The 18,974-nt window shown below is 52.3% G+C and overlaps 1 long non-coding RNA gene across 1 annotated transcript; it reads right to left on the reverse strand.

Annotated features, from left to right (window-relative positions):
- Window positions 1-10,481: 10,481 nt before the first annotated feature.
- LOC107320083 lies at window positions 10,482-18,932 on the reverse strand. Its single transcript, XR_001558130.2, has 2 exons — window positions 15,485-18,932; window positions 10,482-11,207 (listed from the first exon to the last, which is right to left on the reverse strand). It is a non-coding gene; the product is annotated as an uncharacterized LOC107320083 (long non-coding RNA).
- Between the last annotated feature and the right edge of the window lie 42 nt (window positions 18,933-18,974).

Raw genomic sequence — 18,974 nt, forward strand, 5'->3', positions numbered from 1 at the left:
GGCACACCATTTCCATTCCCACTGAACAGTCGAGGAGCTGCCGCATGATATAATTTTGCACTGACGAGGGCAGAACTTCTATTTATGCATTGCCTTTCAGAGCTCTGTTCTAGAACTCCTCCTGCCTGGAAATCCTGCACTTCTACACCCAGTGAGTTGCAGCTGCCCCAGGCAAGGACACACAGAAGCAGGATGGAGGAGGTTCTAGTCCATGCATAATGCATAGAAAGCAAATCACTAAGATGCCATAGACTTATTTTCTTGTACATTTTATTTTTGTATATAAAGTGTTGTATATTTGTTGTAATAAAAATGTTTTATATATGACATGTTTACTTTCCCTCATTGGAGAGCTCGGAGAGGATGCATTCCAGACTCCCTGAAAACACCCAAACAGATGTGCTGGGGATAGACAGCAAGGGGGGTTATTCACATGAGTCATGAAAACCCAGGGAATCTAAGAGCACATGTTTCTCTCCTAATCCCAGTGCACTGAAGGGAGGAGCCCTGCATGGCCCAGGTGCACACATGGGGTCGGTGTGCCCCTGCTGTCATCAGATACATGAGCCAGCAGCATCTGCCAGCTGGCAGCTCCCTTGCTAAGGAAGTTTGAGCTGAGTTAGTGCTGCCCAGAATGAAAGCACAGTCTGGGAGGAAAAGGGAAAGAGTGCTTACTTTTTCACTGCATATTTTGTCATTTGCTAGACTTTCAGGCTTGAAAGTTATGACATGTCAGAGCATTGCCTGGGCTGGCTGATGCAACGTGCACCCAGCTGCTAGCATGGGAATCTGCTGCTGCACAGAAAGCCCTGCAGTGAGCAGTGCTGCCCTGCTCCATCTGAGCCTCCCTGATACCAGAGGGAAATAGGAACTGGAGAACTGCATGAGATGCACAGGGCCAGTGAGCTTCACTGCCTTTGGGCCAAGGTAAGACAGGCAACTGGAAATGACAAGGTACCACAGACATCCCTGTCCACCACCCTATCTACAGAGCAGCGTGCATCCCTTACTGTCAGAGTCACCCAGCATGAAAACAGGCTGCTCTTGCTGCCTTTAACATAACTCTATTGGCTACAGCTCCCACTGAAGCTCTCTACCAACAGCCTCCAGCACACAGCCCTACTCACACCCGAAGGGAAGAAAGCACCAAAAAAACCATCTGGACAACTGGCAGGTGCCCAAGGGAAGCAGTGGGGGACGGGCTGTATTCCCATGCAGCTCACCAGGCCTGGGAAATGCACAGTGAGCAGCTCGCTGCTTCGGGCTGTTTAGATCTTGTTTCAGAGCTGTGCAACAATAACCTTTGGGGATAACTTTGAGCACGAGGGAGGGAAGGCAGACTGAGGGGAATACCAGGCGCCAGGAGAGGAAGACCCAACCCAGACTGCTGGAACAAGGCACACATTTCCGACTGCCTTTGTCACAGGCTCTGCTGCTCCAAGGATCCCACACAGACAGCAGACATGGGGCTCACAGGGGAATTTGGAGCCGTAGGAAGCTGGTGGTGGCCGTTCTCAGAGCCAGCACCTATGGGCTGAGATGTCACCCCTGCAATCATTCAGATTGGAAGAGACTTCTCAGATCCCCAAGCCCAACCCCCGCCCAGTCCACCATGCCCACTGACCACATCCCTCAGTGCCACACCTCCACGTCCTGGAGCACCAGCAGGGATGGTAACTCCCTGGTAACTCCCCTGGGCAGCTGTGCCAGGGCTGACCACCGTCTCTAAGGAGCAATTGCTATCAGTGTCCAACCTGACTCTCACCTGGCACAACACAGGGCTGCCATCTCCCACCTTGCCAGGCTCTGTGCCCCATCTCCCTGTGCCATGGAGCACAGTGGTTGTTTTGGGTCGAAGCCCCTTTTCTCACACCCAGAGAGCAAAACCATTCTGTGCTCATCAACACAACCAGAGGAAATGGGGTTTGCTTAGGAACAACTGTGACATTGTTATGCTCTGGGGAGGGAGAAGGGAAACTTTCTGTGATGCAAACAGCACCCAAAATAACGTGTGGATTCATTTGCCCATTGATGTGTTAAGGGTTTTTCACAGCAATGCTCTGACAAGAGAACAGCATCCAACACAGCACAGATTAGAGGGCTGACCAAGATCTTAGGCCAGAGTGAGCAGAGCCATCCCCCAGCCCAGAGCCATTCATACAAGTGCCCCTTATCAGGCCGTGGAGATGCACACTGCCTGCCAGCAGCTGTTTTGCCAACCAAGTGCTTCTGATTGAGTGAAGCCCCATGATGAAGTGGACTTTATCAGCGCAGGCATTTGGGTGACAAGCTGCCAAGTTTGAAGTTGTTTGTTTGTTTTGGTTGTTGCTTGTGATGCTTTAGGCCCTTTGGGATGGGAAGAACACAGAGGAGTGCCCAGGGCAGGAGTGTGGTGCTGTGCAGAAGCTGGGCTGCTGCCACTTGGGGCAGTGGGCTGTGCAGAAGGGACTCCAGATGCAAGCTAAGGAACAGCATAGGCTGCCCATACCTGGAAGAACACGATCTTGTAATCCTGCACAGAGCATTCTATTAAAATCATTTTAAATCCTTGACATTGGATTATTTTCAGCTTGCCTGTCCTAAATGAGCTGTTTGGCAAATAAGCAGAGATCACCCCTCCATGGTGGGAAAAAAAAGCAGAGCCAATGGCACAGTTGGCACCCATTTGGGAGATGAGCAGAGCTGGCACTTGCAGGCTGCTGTTGCATGCACTGCACCCAAGCCAGCTCTGTTGGCAGCTAACATGCAAATGTAAAGCTGATTTTGAAACAAGGGCAAAACTCATCTTAATTTTAGATCATTAAGGATCAAACATACTGACAATAAAATGACAGTCACAGAGACAGTCCCACAGCAGCAGCTCCCACAGGTTTACTGCCTCACCATCCTGCTTCCAGAGCACAGAACACCTCTGCTGCTGCCAACTGACCTTCAGTGCTGCAGGAGCAATAATTCCATGCACTTGTTCATTGCAGCATCCCCTCCCCCCCGCATCAGAGAAAACCCTTCACCGAAAAATAAAGCATTGCTGCTTTTCACAGATCTATGCCCAAATGCATCATTTAAATGCCCTTCCACCATTAATGCGTTTTGCTCAGCACCCTTCTGAGCTCTCAGCTCCCATCAGCAGCACCCTCAGAGTGGTGCAGAGCTGTGCTGTGCCCAGGAACCTTCTGCTCTCAGTGCCCACAGCAGAGGCACCGCAATGAGCTTTGCCCCTCAGGCAGTACAGCCCTCAATTACTGCCCCAGCTTTGTTTGCCATGCTGATCGGGTCTGATAATTAGACACATTTCCAGTCAACCACGTGGTTTATGATATCACACCTATAAAGGGCAGCCATACTTCAGACCAAAGGTATGAGTTTATAACTGGAGCTAATAGTAAATGCTTGTTAGTATTACAAAGACAAACGGCTGCTGATTTAACAGCCAGGTGTGCAGGTCTGCATACATCATTCTGGACCATCACACTGGACCATCGTCCTCTGCTGGTTCCTGAGGTTCCTCCACATCTGTACACACAACACAGAGCCCCACGCTGCCAACATGGCACAAATGGAGAGGCTCATTGCTGAGCATCTCCTGACTGCTGCCAGTAAAGCCCCCTGCTGCCCCACTGTGCACAGGGCTGGGGAAAGGGTCCTGTCCCACTGCACAGCATGGGGCTGGCTTCTCCTTGGCTGAAACACCTACAGGAAAGTCAGCATCAGATCTTGGACTGGTGAATATCTTCCCTAAGAAGGGAGAAAATACCTGCAAACCCAAAACCCATGGGCTTTCTCCATGCTCTGAGCACAGAGGCATTAAGTCCCACTGCTGGTGGGTGCATCAGTTCATGGACTGGGTATGAATGGAGGTGTGAAATCATGGCATTAGGGATTCTGAGCTGCCAGGTGAGGGCAATTATACACTCATTCCACTAATTGCCCAGCTTAGCAAGGTGGAAATCAGTGCCACGTCATGGAAACAAGGCAGGAGGATGGGTAAGAAACAAGCGCTGCAGCCATGGGGTGGGTAACAGAATGGCCAGGCAGTAGATAAGTGGTGGATACTGCTCTCCTTACCCTGCACTCAGCATGAGTTGAGGTACCAGGATACAGGCCTGCTAACCTTCCTTTCCGTGGGCTGGGCAGGCTGGATGAAGTCAGAGGTAAGCACAGGGACACGCATGGATGGAGTAGGCCTTGGTTTGTCAGGAGATTTCCAGGAATAGGGGAAAATTCTGCCACAAGGAGACAAACAGGCAGAGCTCCCACTGCCAGGACTGCAGCTGCCCAGTGCCAGGGGTGGGCTGTGGGACGCTCTCAGGCACCACGCAGTGCATGTGTTCCAGTTGCACAGAGGAACACCCAAAGGCTGTGCTGATGGTTGTACAGAGCAGCGCTCAACTACAGCAGGAGGGCAGGAGAAGCAACAGTCCTATTTCAGTGTAGGAAATGTCACACCTCAGGTACAGCTCTTGCCTATTGCTCTCTGTTTCACTGCACAAAACCACAGCGCTGTGTGCTGCCCCCCCACCCAACACTGCAGTGAGCAGAGACGTGGCTCTGCTGCTGGGGACCCACCTCCAGAACACAGCCAGCTGCATTTCACTGAGCTCAGCCACTATTGCAGGGATGCCTGCCTGCTGCCCCCTTGGGAACCTGTGCTAAAGCAGGTGGGGCAGCAGTTAAAGGTAGTGAAGGTTAAGGGAGTGGTTGGGCAGGTCCCTGCCAGGAGTAGAATGGCAATTGTCTCTGAGCAACCAAAAGCAGAGGGAGGCATTGCTCCCTGCAGATCAGTGGTGGTTCAGCAGTGGCAGTACATGGAATGAAGTGCAGCATAAAGATGCTGGCCCTGGTTCAAAGCAAGCCCAGCACAAGCATGACACAGAGCAGCTAGGAGCAAGCTGTGCTATTAGGTAACAAGAGCCGGGCTAACCACAGGCACAACACGGAACATGCCCAGGTCTCATACCTGCACTGCAAGGATATGTTTTATGGGACTTGTTCTGCAATGAGCTGAATGCTGGGAAGGTCTTCCAGACATCTTCAGAAAGAGGAAATGAACTGGAGAGCCAAGTCCAGGCAGGTACCGCTTTGTTTTCTTCACCTTTGCTGCCAAAGGACGCAGAGAGCAGCATGTGGACCGCACCATCTTCCTGTCTACTAATGCACAACATCCATCACACCCACCCCAGCAAACAACAGCACCTGAGCCACAGCAAAGCCCCACGGATGCTGCCTGCGAAGCATCGCCTGAGCTGTGGGGCTGCAGCAGCTGTATGAGGACCACACTGCTCCCTGCTGCTGTGCACTCATCACACAGAGCAGCTTCTGCTCCACGGGGCAAAGGTGAGAACAAGCAGCAGACAAGGGAAGAGGTTGTTTTTTTTAAACAAACCCGCAGTGAGGAGTAGGTATGTTCTTGGACCTATTTTTAAGTTACATCTTGTGACTGAGCAGCTGTCAGCTCTGTGGTAGCCTTAATTAAAGCTCTATTTATTACTGAAATGGTCCTTTTGTAGCTGTTGGTTTTAGGGAAGACACCATTAAAATTTCCACTGATTTTAAGAGGCTTGGCCCTCTCAAGGCAGCCTCCCTCTGCTGGGGAGGGCTCTGCAAGCCAGCTGTGATCCCACCTGGGATGGGGAGCAGGATGCAGCTCCAGGGCTCTAAGCTGGTGCATGAACACCATACCATAGAAATACACTGCACTGCAACTTGCATTCCAATCCAAATCAAGGATTTCCTGTATTTCAGAGATGCAAGCTCAGTGTTCTGGAGAAGATTTTTGTTGCTTTCCATGAACAAGAACATTTTGCACCCACACCCTGCTTGCATGAGGATGCTGCTGCAGGAAATAGCTGCACGCCTGCCCACATCTCCTACCCCCTGCCTTCAAAGCACACAGAATCCCAGCATTTCACTCAGAACACACATATCTTTCCAACTCAGTGCACACTCAGAAGTGAGTTTAAGGGGTAATTATGAACAAAATGTCCAATCAGAGCTGGCACAACCCATTTCCACACTGCTGACCCCAGACAAGACATCACAGGGACTTCCAAGTCCCACCCTGTGGGCCGGGGCTGCTGTGTTTGTAAGGTGTGCTCCACTTCTGGTGGCTGTTCCTTCACCCTGATGAGGTAACGCTGGAATCTGGGGCACCTGCAGGGGTGCAGAGAGCCCAGCACAAAGGTCTGTGCACCATGGAACAAAGCCCTGCACCTCTGCAGCTACAGAACCACCTCCAGATGGTGTTGCCAACCCTCTGGGAAACCAGGAAGTACCTCCAAGGTGGAGAGCAGCGCATCTTCTGTCTGCACAAGAGGAAGCTTTGCTCACAGCACGGCCTGTGTAAAGACAGGCAGGAAGGTGCTTCAGGTGGGAACAAGGAGGAAGATACCCACCTTCCCTTGCTTGTTGCTGCTTGCAGGACACAGGTGGAAGGTGAGGGAATGGTGCAGCACCCCCCTACTGCTGCCTTGTCTGTAAGAGCTTTGCTCCAGATCTACAGAACCACAGCTCAGAGCACCGGGAGCGATTTCCACAGCCCAGTTTTGCAATGAGCACCCTGTGGTTCAGCAAACCTCAGGCACAAGGTGCCCAGGGAACAGGAACCCAGCAAGTGAAGGCTGCAGGCAGCAGCCAGGACCTGCAGGAAAACGAACCCACTATGGTACCAAACACCCCCCAGAAAAGCATGATTTGGGATTGTGCCCCCCTGCATGTGCCCACGGGCACAACACTGCTCTAGAAAACAAACTCTGTCAGAGGAGAAAAAGAAGCAAAGGGCAGTGTTACCCTCGATAACAGCTCACTGCCTCCTGCGCCTCTGCTGAGCAAACCACTGTTTCCTGAATTGAGGTGTCAGGCATGAAATATTTCACATACTGGGGCAACCGTCACCATCTGCTGAGTGACAAACAGAATTTAAGCCTTTCCTGGTATTTGATGCATAAATCAGGGCGCGTCCTTTGTGGCTGTTTGTGATTCTGCAGCTGACAACAGCCGGTGCTCAGGGAGGGAGCAGTGGAAATGCTCACACCGCCAACATCCCCCTGGCCCAAACCACATTCCAACAGAGCATTTCCAGAGCACACCTTGCTGCTGCCCTCTGCCTCATGCTTACTGCAAGCAGAGGTGCTCCCTGAGAGCATAAGGCCATGCTGAGGATCCAGGCTAAACAGTCTCTTCCTCCTTCCCTCCCACTCTGCATCCCACCACCACCACCTGATCTCCATCACTCACAGCCCCACGGGTCAGACAGGCCAAGAATTCATTTTCACCATTAACTTCCAGGCATTCTTCCATCATCCCACCAAGCCCACAGCCAGCAAAAGAGAGATCACCAACCTTCATACAGCTCTGCTCCATTACCCCAACACAGAGCAGATAACCACAACTAAGGCGGCTCTTTGCTCTCCCCTCGTTAGGCACTGATTTGCCACCTGTTTCCCATCTCTGTTATCAGCAGCTGTCTCCCCCAGCATCCCTTCAGCTGAGATGAGTTCTTGTAAAGTTTTGCTGGTGCTTCAGCCAGGTGGCAGCTCCTCCTGCTCCCCCAGACTCACAGCTCTGCCAGCACAGCTCTCATGTTCTGCATGCACAGCAGAGCTTCCAGCTGGTGCCCCTCTACACGCCTTCAGCAGCAGAGCTGAGTCACCATCGGTCTCTATGCGGCTTTTCTGCCAAATTATTTCATGTTAAAGGCTTAAATTTGCTATCTGAGGCAAGAGCAAAGCTCCCAGAACCTCTGCCCACATTTGTGTTTCATTAGTGCTTCAGTCATGCACACAAGTGGCTTTAATTTCTCAAGAATCCTCCTCAGTGGAACAATCTAGATGCAGAAAACCAAAGTAAAAGAGTCCCTCTGCTTCTATGCAGTGTGGGAAGTGCCTTGGAATGTGTGTTGTTTCTAGAACAACCACACCAGACCACTCCTCACTTGCTGATGAAGAAAACAGGAGGTGAGGATGGTGAGCAGGGCTGGAAGGAGGTGTGCAGCGCCTCTGAACTCAGTGGCCTTCAGACCATTGGCCTCTATATATGAAGGCATAAGGAAATAATGGGGAGCAGGAGCTCCATTTTGCCTTGTGTCAGGTGTCAGTGCTGGTCCCTGTCCTTTTTGGGCACCCCCCAGAGCTGCTCAGACCCTCCACTAACAATGAGTAGTGGCAGTCCTCAGCACCACTGTGCGGCAACAAGCAGAGCCAAACCCAAAATCTGTTTGATGGAGGGGAAGGCACGATTAAGGCCAAGAATGAGTGCAGTTCAAACAAGAACACGCAAAATTCCTTAGGTACATTTCTGAACCAGGCATCAGAAGCTCCAGGACAGCAGAGCGGTTGCAGCCCAAGCCCTGGAGCCCAGCCGTGCTCATCCCTCAGGCTGTGGCTCACTCACTTCCACCCTCAGGTAACTGCGCTGCCATTTTGGTCTGATTGCAACATCTCAGAGTGAATAAACGGCAATGAAAGCGCTCTGCAGGGCGAGCAGTGCTGTCTGAGCATGGGAGAGCCCCACGGCGTGCAAAAACGCATCAGAGCAGCTCTACTTCCTATTTCCTTTTCCGCGGGACCAAAAATAATCGCTGCAAAGGTTGCAGGGTGTGGGGCAGCAGCAGCAGGATGGCAGCAGGGTGGCGATGGTGAGAGAGGGCATTGATGTGACCATCCGAGCAGCTGATTCTGAACTGAGGAGGATTCTGGTGTTCTGCAGCTCTCAGCTCTTGCAAGGCATGAGATACACACCAGTGTTTGTTGTGCTTTTCTTTAAGATGAAGGGCTGGAGGGATTGATGGGGTTTGATCAGAGGGAGGTGGGCACAGGGCTCCAGATGGAGGGGGACAAGGATTGTTCCCATGCTTCCCATGTTCCCAGGGCTCTGCTGGTACCGTGATGTGAGCACCTCCCTCTATCTTGTGCTGCTTGCAGGCAGAGAAAATGGAACTGTTTTGCACAAATGCCCATTCAAAACCAAAACACAATAGGAATATTGAAGGTCTGATTTTAAATAGTGAAATTAGGTCATGGTCTGAGGTTCAGAAATCCTTAGCAAGCAGACAGTGAACAGGGCCCGAAGCCAATGCAAGTCAATGGTAGGAAATGGGAACTGAAGCAATATCTGCTGATGGGAAAAGAGAAGTGGCTGTGATGTTTCTCAGAGGGTTTCATCTCCGTGTACTTCCCTTCAAGCACAATATTCCTTGTATCAAGTGGGAAAGAGAGCAGTCAGAGTCAGATGTCTGACTGCTGAGGGCATGGAGGGGACAAGGAAAGGCATTGTGCAGTGATTGATTGAGGTGGCACCTCACGTGTAAGGTATCATCTTCATGAAAATAAGTGAAGGAGGAAAGCAGCCCATCTGCTGTGGTCTGTTCTGCTGGTGGATCCAACCTGCTTCCAACCCAGAGGAGAAAACACAGAAAACCAAAAGATCTGTCCCTTGTGTTGAGTTTTAGGAATACTTTTCATGCAGTGAATGTCTGTGGAGCTCTATGGAAGCGAAACATGTGGGTGCAGCAGGCTGGCAGCGGGTGCACCCGTGTGTATCAGGGTTGGACCTCCTGGACTGCCTCCCTCTAATGACGTGTTGTGGGTTTGCTTTAGAGCAGCCAGGTTGAGTGCAGGGCAGTGTTTGTGTACCTGCCTCCTTGTATTTACACACAGACCAAGCACACAAGTACACCCCAGCACCACAACAACCCATCTGCAGCGAGCATGCAGGCACCACCAAGGATGTACCCAGGGGAACCCTGAGCTTGGGTTAATTGCTATGTTAACTGCCAAACCAGAGCCTCCCACCTCTTCCTATGGCAGCACTGGGTGACTTACATTGCCCCACATTGTGCACTGAGGCTGCTCTGTAGCACCTCCTCATGTGTACACTCACCCATTTGTGCCCCATCTCACCTTGTGGCAATGAATTTAATGTGGGTGAAGCCAAACCTCACTGGTTAAGGAGGAAAAACCTATTTCTAACCCCAGACCCAGGGTTAGTGCCCACTCCCACCTCAGTGAACACAGCAGCAGTGGGGCAGCTGGGAGCTGCATCTCCATCCCAAACCCCTCCTCAGGATGGAGCCTTCAGCCTCAGAGCTGCAGTTCAGTTCATTGCCTGCCATCACTCATACAGAAACAGCTCCTGCAAGGCTCAGGGCGAGGGCCGACCTGGTGCTCACCCCCGAGCAGCCTGGGAAACGCCGACCACAAACACGCACTGAATGCATCCAAAGCCACAAAGCTGCTGCTTTCTTTTTTCTTTTCTTTTTTTTTTTTTTTTTTCCTTCTTCTTTTTCTTTTTTAGCTCACGAGCTGTGACACTTTTTATAAAGGTCCTTGTAATGTTACAGAGAAGAAGAACCGAAAATTCCTGAGATGCATTTTCTGCAGTGTGAAATATTATCTCCTCCAGGTTTATCTCTCGAAAGCTGCCCTTTGCTGTGCTCTGGTTTGATGTTCAGCTTGAAGGATAATGGCAAACATGAACAAATCTGCTGTATGTACAGGGGAGAAAAGGCTCCTGCCAAGGACACCTCTCCAAAGACCTTTTATTTTAACCCAAACCTCATTTTTTCTTTAAAGTTTTTAACACTTTGAATTGAACTTTCAGTACAGCAGCAGATGTTACTTAACAAACCCCTCTTAAATATTCTCTGTTCTGCAGCAAACTCTATTTTGAGATGACAAATCTGACTTTATAAGAAGCTGGGCAGCTAAATGAGGACCCAGTGCCTTGCTGGGGTGAGCCTGGACTTTCAAGCCCCAGCACCTGCTCTTGTTCCTAGATGTGTCCAGTTCCTGATGTCCTCATTCCCCCAGCGAGCAGCAGAGAAACACAGCCAGGTTCATCCAGCATGGGTTGGGTGGACGAAACTCTCGCTGAAGGCTCGTGCTTGGCACATTTTGGGGGCTGAAATCTGAAATCCAGCTCAGGTTGCCCAAGGTCCCATCCAACCTTTCCTGCTTTTGTTGTGATGATCCAGGCTCAGGAGGAGACCCATAGCTGGCAACATCCCCTGTACCCTCACATCTCATCCAGGTGTGGAGCAATCCAGCAGTCTGCAGTCATCAGCCACCTCCAAGGCCACTGTCCCTGTGGGTCCTTTGGTCATCGTGGATGTGGAGCTGCCATGGGACCCCAAAATCAACCGCCACATCCCTGTAATGAGGGGGTGACCCGGTAGGACCTCACCCTGTGCATCTCCTGGGTATGACCACGTGCTGTAAGGGAAGGGACAATGTTAATACATTGTGTGTTTTTCTAGTTCAACTTTTAAAGGAAAAAAAGAGAGAGGAAGGTAAAAATCATATCAGGATAAAAGGAGACAGCAATGGGGCTGCAGAGAACAGCCCTTGAGTGATGCAAAACACCCTAGAGCACATCAGCAAGCAAGAACTACGAGACAGAATCATACTGGCAAAATGAAGGCGTAGCTTATCTTAGAATCATTAAAGCTGGTCTGTTGGACCTCCACTTATGTAACACGGCTAATATTAACCAGCTGAGTCACCAAAATCATGTCAAAATTTCCTGCGGATATTTCATTAGCTATATATATATATATATTTTTTTTTTTCCTAGTTCATGCAGATATCCCTGAGCCTCTCTGAAAGCAGCTGGTAAGCATGGGCTGCAAGCCAGCCCCACACTGAGCTGTGCTTTGGGATGAGCCCTGCGCTGCTCCAGCTCTCAGTCGCACCGCTGTGCTCTGCTGCTTGGGGCCACTCCCCATCGCTTCCTCCAAACCGATCCTTCTCAGTGCTAAGCTCAACATTTTTGCTCTTCTTAGGTCAGCCAAAAGGCACTACTGCTCCTGGCATGGCGCCTATCAGCCCGGCCCAGCTAAGCTGTGGGGCAGGGAGGGGTGGGAAGGGCTGCACCGCTCTCCAGTGCCATCCCAAACCCAGAGCAGCTCCAACTCCCCTCCCAGCTAAAGGAGCACCATAGCAGAACTGTTATGGGTAATACTTTGCCAGAGAGGCCTAACCCACATCTGGGCCTCCTGCACCTCTAGCTGAGCAGATCCCTGTGGATCAGCAATGGGACAGTGGTTGGTGGGCACAGAGACCTCCACCATGGTGCTGGGCATGGGGATCTCAGAGTGATTCTATGACAGACAGCCCCAAAACCAACACACTCACGAGAGTCACTGAGTAGTGGTAATCAAAGCAAACACACCCCCACCAACGCTTTATGACACTGCAGAACAGCATGAACTCAGCCAGGCAGCCTGGGTTACCTATGGGTTCCTATACCATATGGTTACCTATGGGTGCTCTTCATAATGCAGAGGTGCTGCAGCAGCTCCCTGTACAGGAACAGTATTTTTGCTTTGCCATTTTGCTCAAGACAAAGCAGATGGGCGCATGCTTGCACCTTGGCTTCAATCGTTCACCTTCGCCCCAGCCCCCTCAGCCTGTTTCCTCCCAGCACTGCATGCCCTCATTTACGGGAAGCAATCTGCTCTCCACTGCAGCAGTGCAAGGTCCGTGCAGGGATGGCACTTGACTGCAGGAGCTGTGAGCATGGCTTGCTGCGGCACAGCCTGCTCTGCAGAACAGCAGTGCCAAGAGGGAAGCAGACACACTCCCAAATACCTCTCCAGGGCAAAGCTGCCTGCACTACAAGTCCTGGCAAACAGAAAGAACTACTGTAAGCTGCAGCCCCTCCTGCCCAGGGTAGCACTGTGCCAGGCCCAGGCTAAACCCAGCAGCACTGAGCGCTCCTGGCTCCTGCAGCACAGTGCACGCAGCAGGAATAAGGATCTAAAGCCAAGAGAGTTCCCACATCCCAGCTGTCTGCAGCTTAGTGCTCTCTGCAGCTCTCCAAAAGCTGGCTGTGGCAGTGGGGGTTGGACTCTTCTCCCAGGGAACAGAGATAAGAGGAGAGGGGTTGGCCTCAAATTGGGCCACGGGAGGGTTGGGTGGGGGGGGGGGTGTTGAATGATTTACTCTCCAGAGAGCAGTCAAACATGGGCACGGGCTGTCCATGGAGTGGGGGAGGCGTCATCTCTGGGGGCATTCCAGAGCTGTGGGGATGTGGCACTGGGCATGGTGGGGTGGGCCGGGGGTCTGAGGGGTCTTTTCCAGCTACAGTGATTCTCTGAAACAAAACAATAGGTATCTATCCAGGAGATCCATTTTACCCCCACATTTCCATGCAAAATAAAGAAGAGTCAAGGAGGTCCGATGAATGCAACAGACCAACTACCCCCCAGGCCCCCCCACAGGCTGCTTTGTGTGCCTGGAGATGTGTGTACATTTGGTTCTAAACAGAGTGCAGGCCAGATAAATGACTGGGGAAGGACGTACTTCAACAAATGGATGCTGTATTCTTTTTAACCGTCTGGGTCAGATTTATGTCTGTCGGCCAGAGGACAGTGCTCTCTGAAGCCAAACAAAAGCAGAGCCAATGGCGCACTCCTGGCAGCCAAGGTCACAGTGCTGGGACAGCGAGTTGCTGGGGCACGTTGCAGCAGGGAGATGTGCAGCAGGACGTGAGCAGCTCCCCTCTGAGCAAGGAAACCAAGTGGGCACCCATAGAGCTTGTTGGTGACAGAAAGAAGACAACCTGTTGCAACTCCTACATTTGCACTGCCTCCTGTGCAATGGCCTCTCACACATACAGCACTTGGTAGCCAGCAGCATTCCTCCTGCACTCCCACCATTAAAACACTGTGGAGTCAGTGGGGCTATGAGTTATCCCTACTGATCCTCTGCTCCGGCTGTGCTTTCACCGCACAGAGGATAAGCAGGAAAAAAGCTGCAGGGCATCCCACACAGCTTTTCTTCCCACACAGCTGGGGGGCATCACACAGCTGAGAAGTAACACTGCAAGGAAATATCCCATCAGCTCTATGAAAATGGGCGGAGTTTGGTTTTCAGGCCCACCTGCAGCCCTTGTGGTGACCCAGGGCGGCTTCATGGTCTGGTGCTGCAAGAGGAGGGTGTCATGCTCATGTGCTGCACACCGGCACTGCACAACATGGGCCACTTCTATCTGCACCGTGTATGTGATGTAAACCAAAGCTCTTTAAGAGACTGACAAGGCTCTGTGTGCAGAGGGACCTCCCACAGCCACTCGTTATCGCAGCCTCATCACACACCGTGCATCATTAACCACTGTGCTCCTTCAGAGGAAGATGCTGCGACTGCTGCACGTGAAGTGTCAGCTATTTTATACAGCGTTGTTTATCTCAGAAGAAAAGCTGTGCAGCCTGGGACAGTCACTGCCATGTTTATCGACCTCCTCAAGGCTTTTGGCTCTGCTTTGTGTTTAGAGAAATGAGGAAAACCCCTCAGGATGCAGAAACGTGCATTGCAGCGGCACTGCCTGTGACTCATGCCTCCCCTTCTTGCTTCTCGTGGGTCTGAACTCCAAGGGTCAGATGGATAAGGCAATCCTTCTCCTTATCTAATCTCTTCCCTACTGCATTATCTCAACACAACGGTTTGCTTCTTTGCAGTGGGCCAGCTGTATGGCAACAACAGCCCTGCATGGCACCAACACAGCTGCATGGCAACAATAGGGTTAAACCAAGGCTGTCTGCACCGGGGAAGGATCATACAGGAGAACTTTGATCCATGGAAATAAGGTACATGAAACCAAAGTTGTCCACCTGTGTTTCTTTGCATAGTTTGCAGTTATGGAATCAGCTGTGGAGTTGTCCCTATGTTCACCCTCCTCCCCATCAGCAGCTGCACAGAACGGCATCCAGGCAGGTGTGAGTCACCCCAGAGGAGGAGAATCATCACACCCTGCCAATGAAAGGAGTTAAACCAAAACATTACGTTCTGATAGAAACATGCATGCGACAAGTAAATGCTCCTGCGCATGCACCAAGAGCAGGCAGCTAATTGCAAAGCACGAGAAGCAGTTATTACTGTGCTGCACGCCTGGCAGGGCTGGGCAGTGAACCTGCAGCAGGGCCGCTCCAAAGGCCGTGTCCTCATCACACAGAGCACTGCACAGTGCAGCAGTCCCCGTGCAAGCTCACACTGCCGGCAGCATCAATGGGCACAGTGCGACCTCCCTCAGCACAGCCACAAGCCGTTGGCTTTATTGCCCTCTGGAGATCATTAACTCCATACCCAGAATTTCCAGGCGTGCAGACAGGAGCTGAGCAGAAACAGAGGGAAAAGCACAGATTCAGAGTCGCTACCACTTGGGACCTCCCCATCTGCACACACTGCCAGCAGACCAGGCAGAGACTGGAGCCAACAGCCCAACACTGGTGGCATCCTGGTGGGATGGGACTTCTCATTCAGACTGCACTGATTTATGAGAATCGTACAGAAGAACCTTTTCCCGTAGAGGGGTGGCAGAACTGGTTCTGCAGACACTCCTCATACTCACTTGCTGACGGAAAGGAAGATATTTATAGCAAGAGAGTTCAGCTTAAGTCGCAGGTTGATTACTTGCACACCAGCTGAAGACCATTTTCATTGTGTAAGCAGCACACAACCTCATTAAGTTGGGTTCCCATTAATTGCCTCACCTGCAGAGCCACCGCCTCCTTCTGCAGTGCCAGCAGCTGCAGGGTGGTTCTGCATCACTGATGGCAAATGAGTGGCCCCAGGTGAGAAGGAGCCCACCACTCCCTGCAGGCTTCCATGGCAGAGCCGATGCTGAGAGCATTAAGGAGAACAGACATACAACCTTCCCATGCTGAGTCTGGCAGGATGGGGCTGTGCTTGGCAGGCATCCCCAGCTGCTGGGGAGCGATAAGCACAGCTGCCATGGCAGCTCCTTCCCCACAGCAGCTCTGGATGAGACAGGAAGGGTGGGACAGTGTGAGCCCAGGGCATGTGACAAACAGGAGGCTGAGGCTGCGGTGATGCTGAAGAAGCACTGAAGGAAACGAAGCCCCGTAGAGCACCCTGGCACAGCAATGGGTGGCACAGAACCCAAAACAGTTGTGGTTCTCATGTTTTTCTGTCTCTCTCCAGCAATTCTGCAGCCCATGCAGAAGCTCTGTGCAGTTCACCATAGAGATGAATTCATTCTCGAGCCCCATGAATGCAGCTGTTTCTGTGCAGGAACACCAGGAAATGTGGCACAGCCTGAGGCTGCTGTTGGGGCTGAGTTTGGCTTTCAGAACAAGGAATGAGTAGAAACAGAATGGAGCTGTGCAGGGCTTCCTGCACAGGGATGACAGAGGGAGGTTTGGGCCCCAGGGGAAGGCAGACACCACAGGCACAAGGCTGGCAGCAGCTCATTGCCCTGCGCCTGCCAAACAGCACAGCCACTGTGTGCAGCAGCTGCTGGGATTGACGGGGGCAGAGGAAGGTTCTGTCGAGAAGCACCGACAGCCACAAACTGCAAAGGAGGCGAGAAGAGAAAAAGGAGCCCAGCAGGGAACCGTGCACCCTACAGGTGATCAAAGCACAGCTCTGCCCATGGCTGTGCTCTGAGGATGCCTTCAGCTGTCGGAGCATCCTCCATCCTGCTGCCCCGAGTCTCAGCCGTCAGTCTCTACACCACAGACAACACACACTGCCCGATAACAACACAGCTGCAGCTCTCCTGCCTCTGCACGGGCAGTTTCCACCTGCAAAGAGCTCGGAGTAGGGCAAGACGAGATCTGTGCGTGCCCCGACACTGCTTCGCTTGCGGGGAGGCCCCTTTCCACCCGGGGAAGGAGAGCAGCAACAGCCCCTGAGCATCGCAGCGCTGATGAACCCGGCCCACAGCGGCCCTGCTCCGCGCTGGGTACCACCGCCCTCTGCAGTCCCCAGGGGAAGGCGCAGCTCTTCCGCCTCTCGTCAGCCCCCGCCTCCATCCCAGCGGGCTGCTCCGGGCTCCCTTTGATGTCAGTGGAGGCTGAGCCTATTTTGCAGCCCATCCCTCCGGCCCCGTGCGCAGAGCGGGGCGATGCTCCGGGTACCGGGAGCTGATGCGGCAGCAGCACCGCGGCCCGGACGTGCCAGTTGTGCTGCTGAGCAAATTAACGTTGCTGCTTGAAAAGCTTTTATTAGTAAAGCAAGCAGTGCACATAGAATTACATAATTTCCCGTTTGATGCTATAAGCAGAAACAGAGTTTTGCTTCAGGTTTGTGTTATCACAAATGCTGAAGCAGTTGCTCTGTAGCATTAATCACAAGAGCAGAACTGTCTGCGGCTTTGCAAAGCACAGAGCAGGAGATGAGCCAAGGGCTCTGGCAGCCAGAGGTGCTTCTGACTCAGCTCAGAGGGTGAGGGAGCCTCAATGCTGCATCCCCAGCCCTGCCAGGCACTGGGCGAGCTCTGACGACACCGAAAATCAGTTATGAGGGCCATAAAGGCTCGATCCAAGAGGAGAGCAGATCTCGGGGAGAGCTGGAGCTGAGAGCTCATATATCCATGGCTTGGCTGCCACCTGCTCTTGGCACCATGTGATTTCCAGAGCCTGACAAGCTGAGCTAAACGCATCCAACTTTCAGTTTTGAGAAAGCTGCTGCAGTTTTCCCAGAGGTGAATTTGCAGCCTTATCTCCAGAGCTTCAGTGGGGTCAAGGAGCAGCGCTTTGATGCAGGGCCATGAGAGCTCAGCTGCAAACCCACACAGTGAGGCCGACAGCTCAGCTCTGAGCACCAAAACCCCCAATGTCATACAGATGCAAGACACCACAAACAAGTCTCTACTGCACCTTATTGTCTTCCCTGCATGAGGTGAGCAGCACACTCTGCTGTTTCGCCTCTCAGCCCCACAGCCAGCATTCCCCAAGTGCTCTGAAGACAGGATGGATCACTCCATCAGCTCATCTATGGTATTCATCAACAGAACACTCATAGTGCAACTCCAGAGCTTGCTTCACAGCCTTGTTTCTTGAGCTGAGGGCAAAGAGTTGAGAAAATCCCACTGCCTTGTTTGTGCCCAACCTCATTTTCAGATGGTGTCAACAAGCTCTTTGTCCAAACCTCAACTCTCTGCAAGCTCTGCTCTGTGCATCCTGTGCATCTGAAGAGCAACTCTGGGAGCACTGATGGCATTGAGCCATCATTGAGCATCAGCCATCCCTGTCCTATTGTCTGGGTCCCCTGACTGCGTCCTGTGCAATGGCTGTTTGCTGAATGGGGCTTTTCCTCCCCATAAGGAGAGCTGGCAGAGGCACAGCTGGATTTCAGCTGCCGAGGGCAAAGGTGCAGAGTGGGGCTTTCAACTCTGGCACTTCTGGGAAACCCTGATGCCATGGGTTCATCTGAGTTCTCCCATTGGCACCTCTGTCTCCCCAACACCCAGGGGTGCATTGGCCCCTGAGATTTCAGCTCACCTCTGGATTTAAGGAGAAGACCACAGAAAGAGAAGGAACTCATGGCCACCAGTCTTAAAACATTTGTGCTGAGCTCCTGGTCTGGCCTCAGCCTGCCCCATCTCCTCAGCACAGCCCTCCCTGCTCACACTGCTCCGCTGCTCTCTTCTAACAAAGCCCATTTTCTCCTTTTTTCCAGCCTCCGGCTCTGCCACCACCAGCCACTATTCACACTTGATGTGATGTAGAACGAAGGGAAAATACAGTTTTGGTTAATTACAATCTGCATCAATCAGTTTATATCCAGAGACTTCACAGAATCTGGCTTCCCAAATGCTGATCCCTTTCTGGGAGAGCCGTGCTGTGCCGGGGAAGGGGCTGTCTGTGAGGCACCGGTTCCCTTCTGCCTCTCTTTGCTGTATCAGAAAGTAGCTATGAGAGCAATAGCCAGGCGGAGGCAAGCAGCAGGGATTGGAGAAAACAGCTCAGATAACTGAAGCTGGAAGAAGGGGAAAGGAAAAAAAGGGGGAAAAGGAAAAGGAGTCCTTCGGTGCAGTTATGCGGGGTACACGAGTGCGGGTGGGATAGACCCGATCCCAAAGAAGCCGTTATTTCCCTTCAGACCCGCACCTGCCCACGGCGGTCAGCGCTGCAGCAGCGCCCGGACAGACCGCAGACCACACCGGGGCACCCCGCGGCCGTCCCGGTACCGGGGCTCGGTCAGAACCCCTCCACGCATCCCCGGCCGGGGCAGCCC

This window comes from Coturnix japonica, chromosome 13, assembly GCF_001577835.2.
Source record: "Coturnix japonica isolate 7356 chromosome 13, Coturnix japonica 2.1, whole genome shotgun sequence".
Taxonomy (NCBI): Eukaryota; Metazoa; Chordata; class Aves; order Galliformes; family Phasianidae; genus Coturnix; species Coturnix japonica.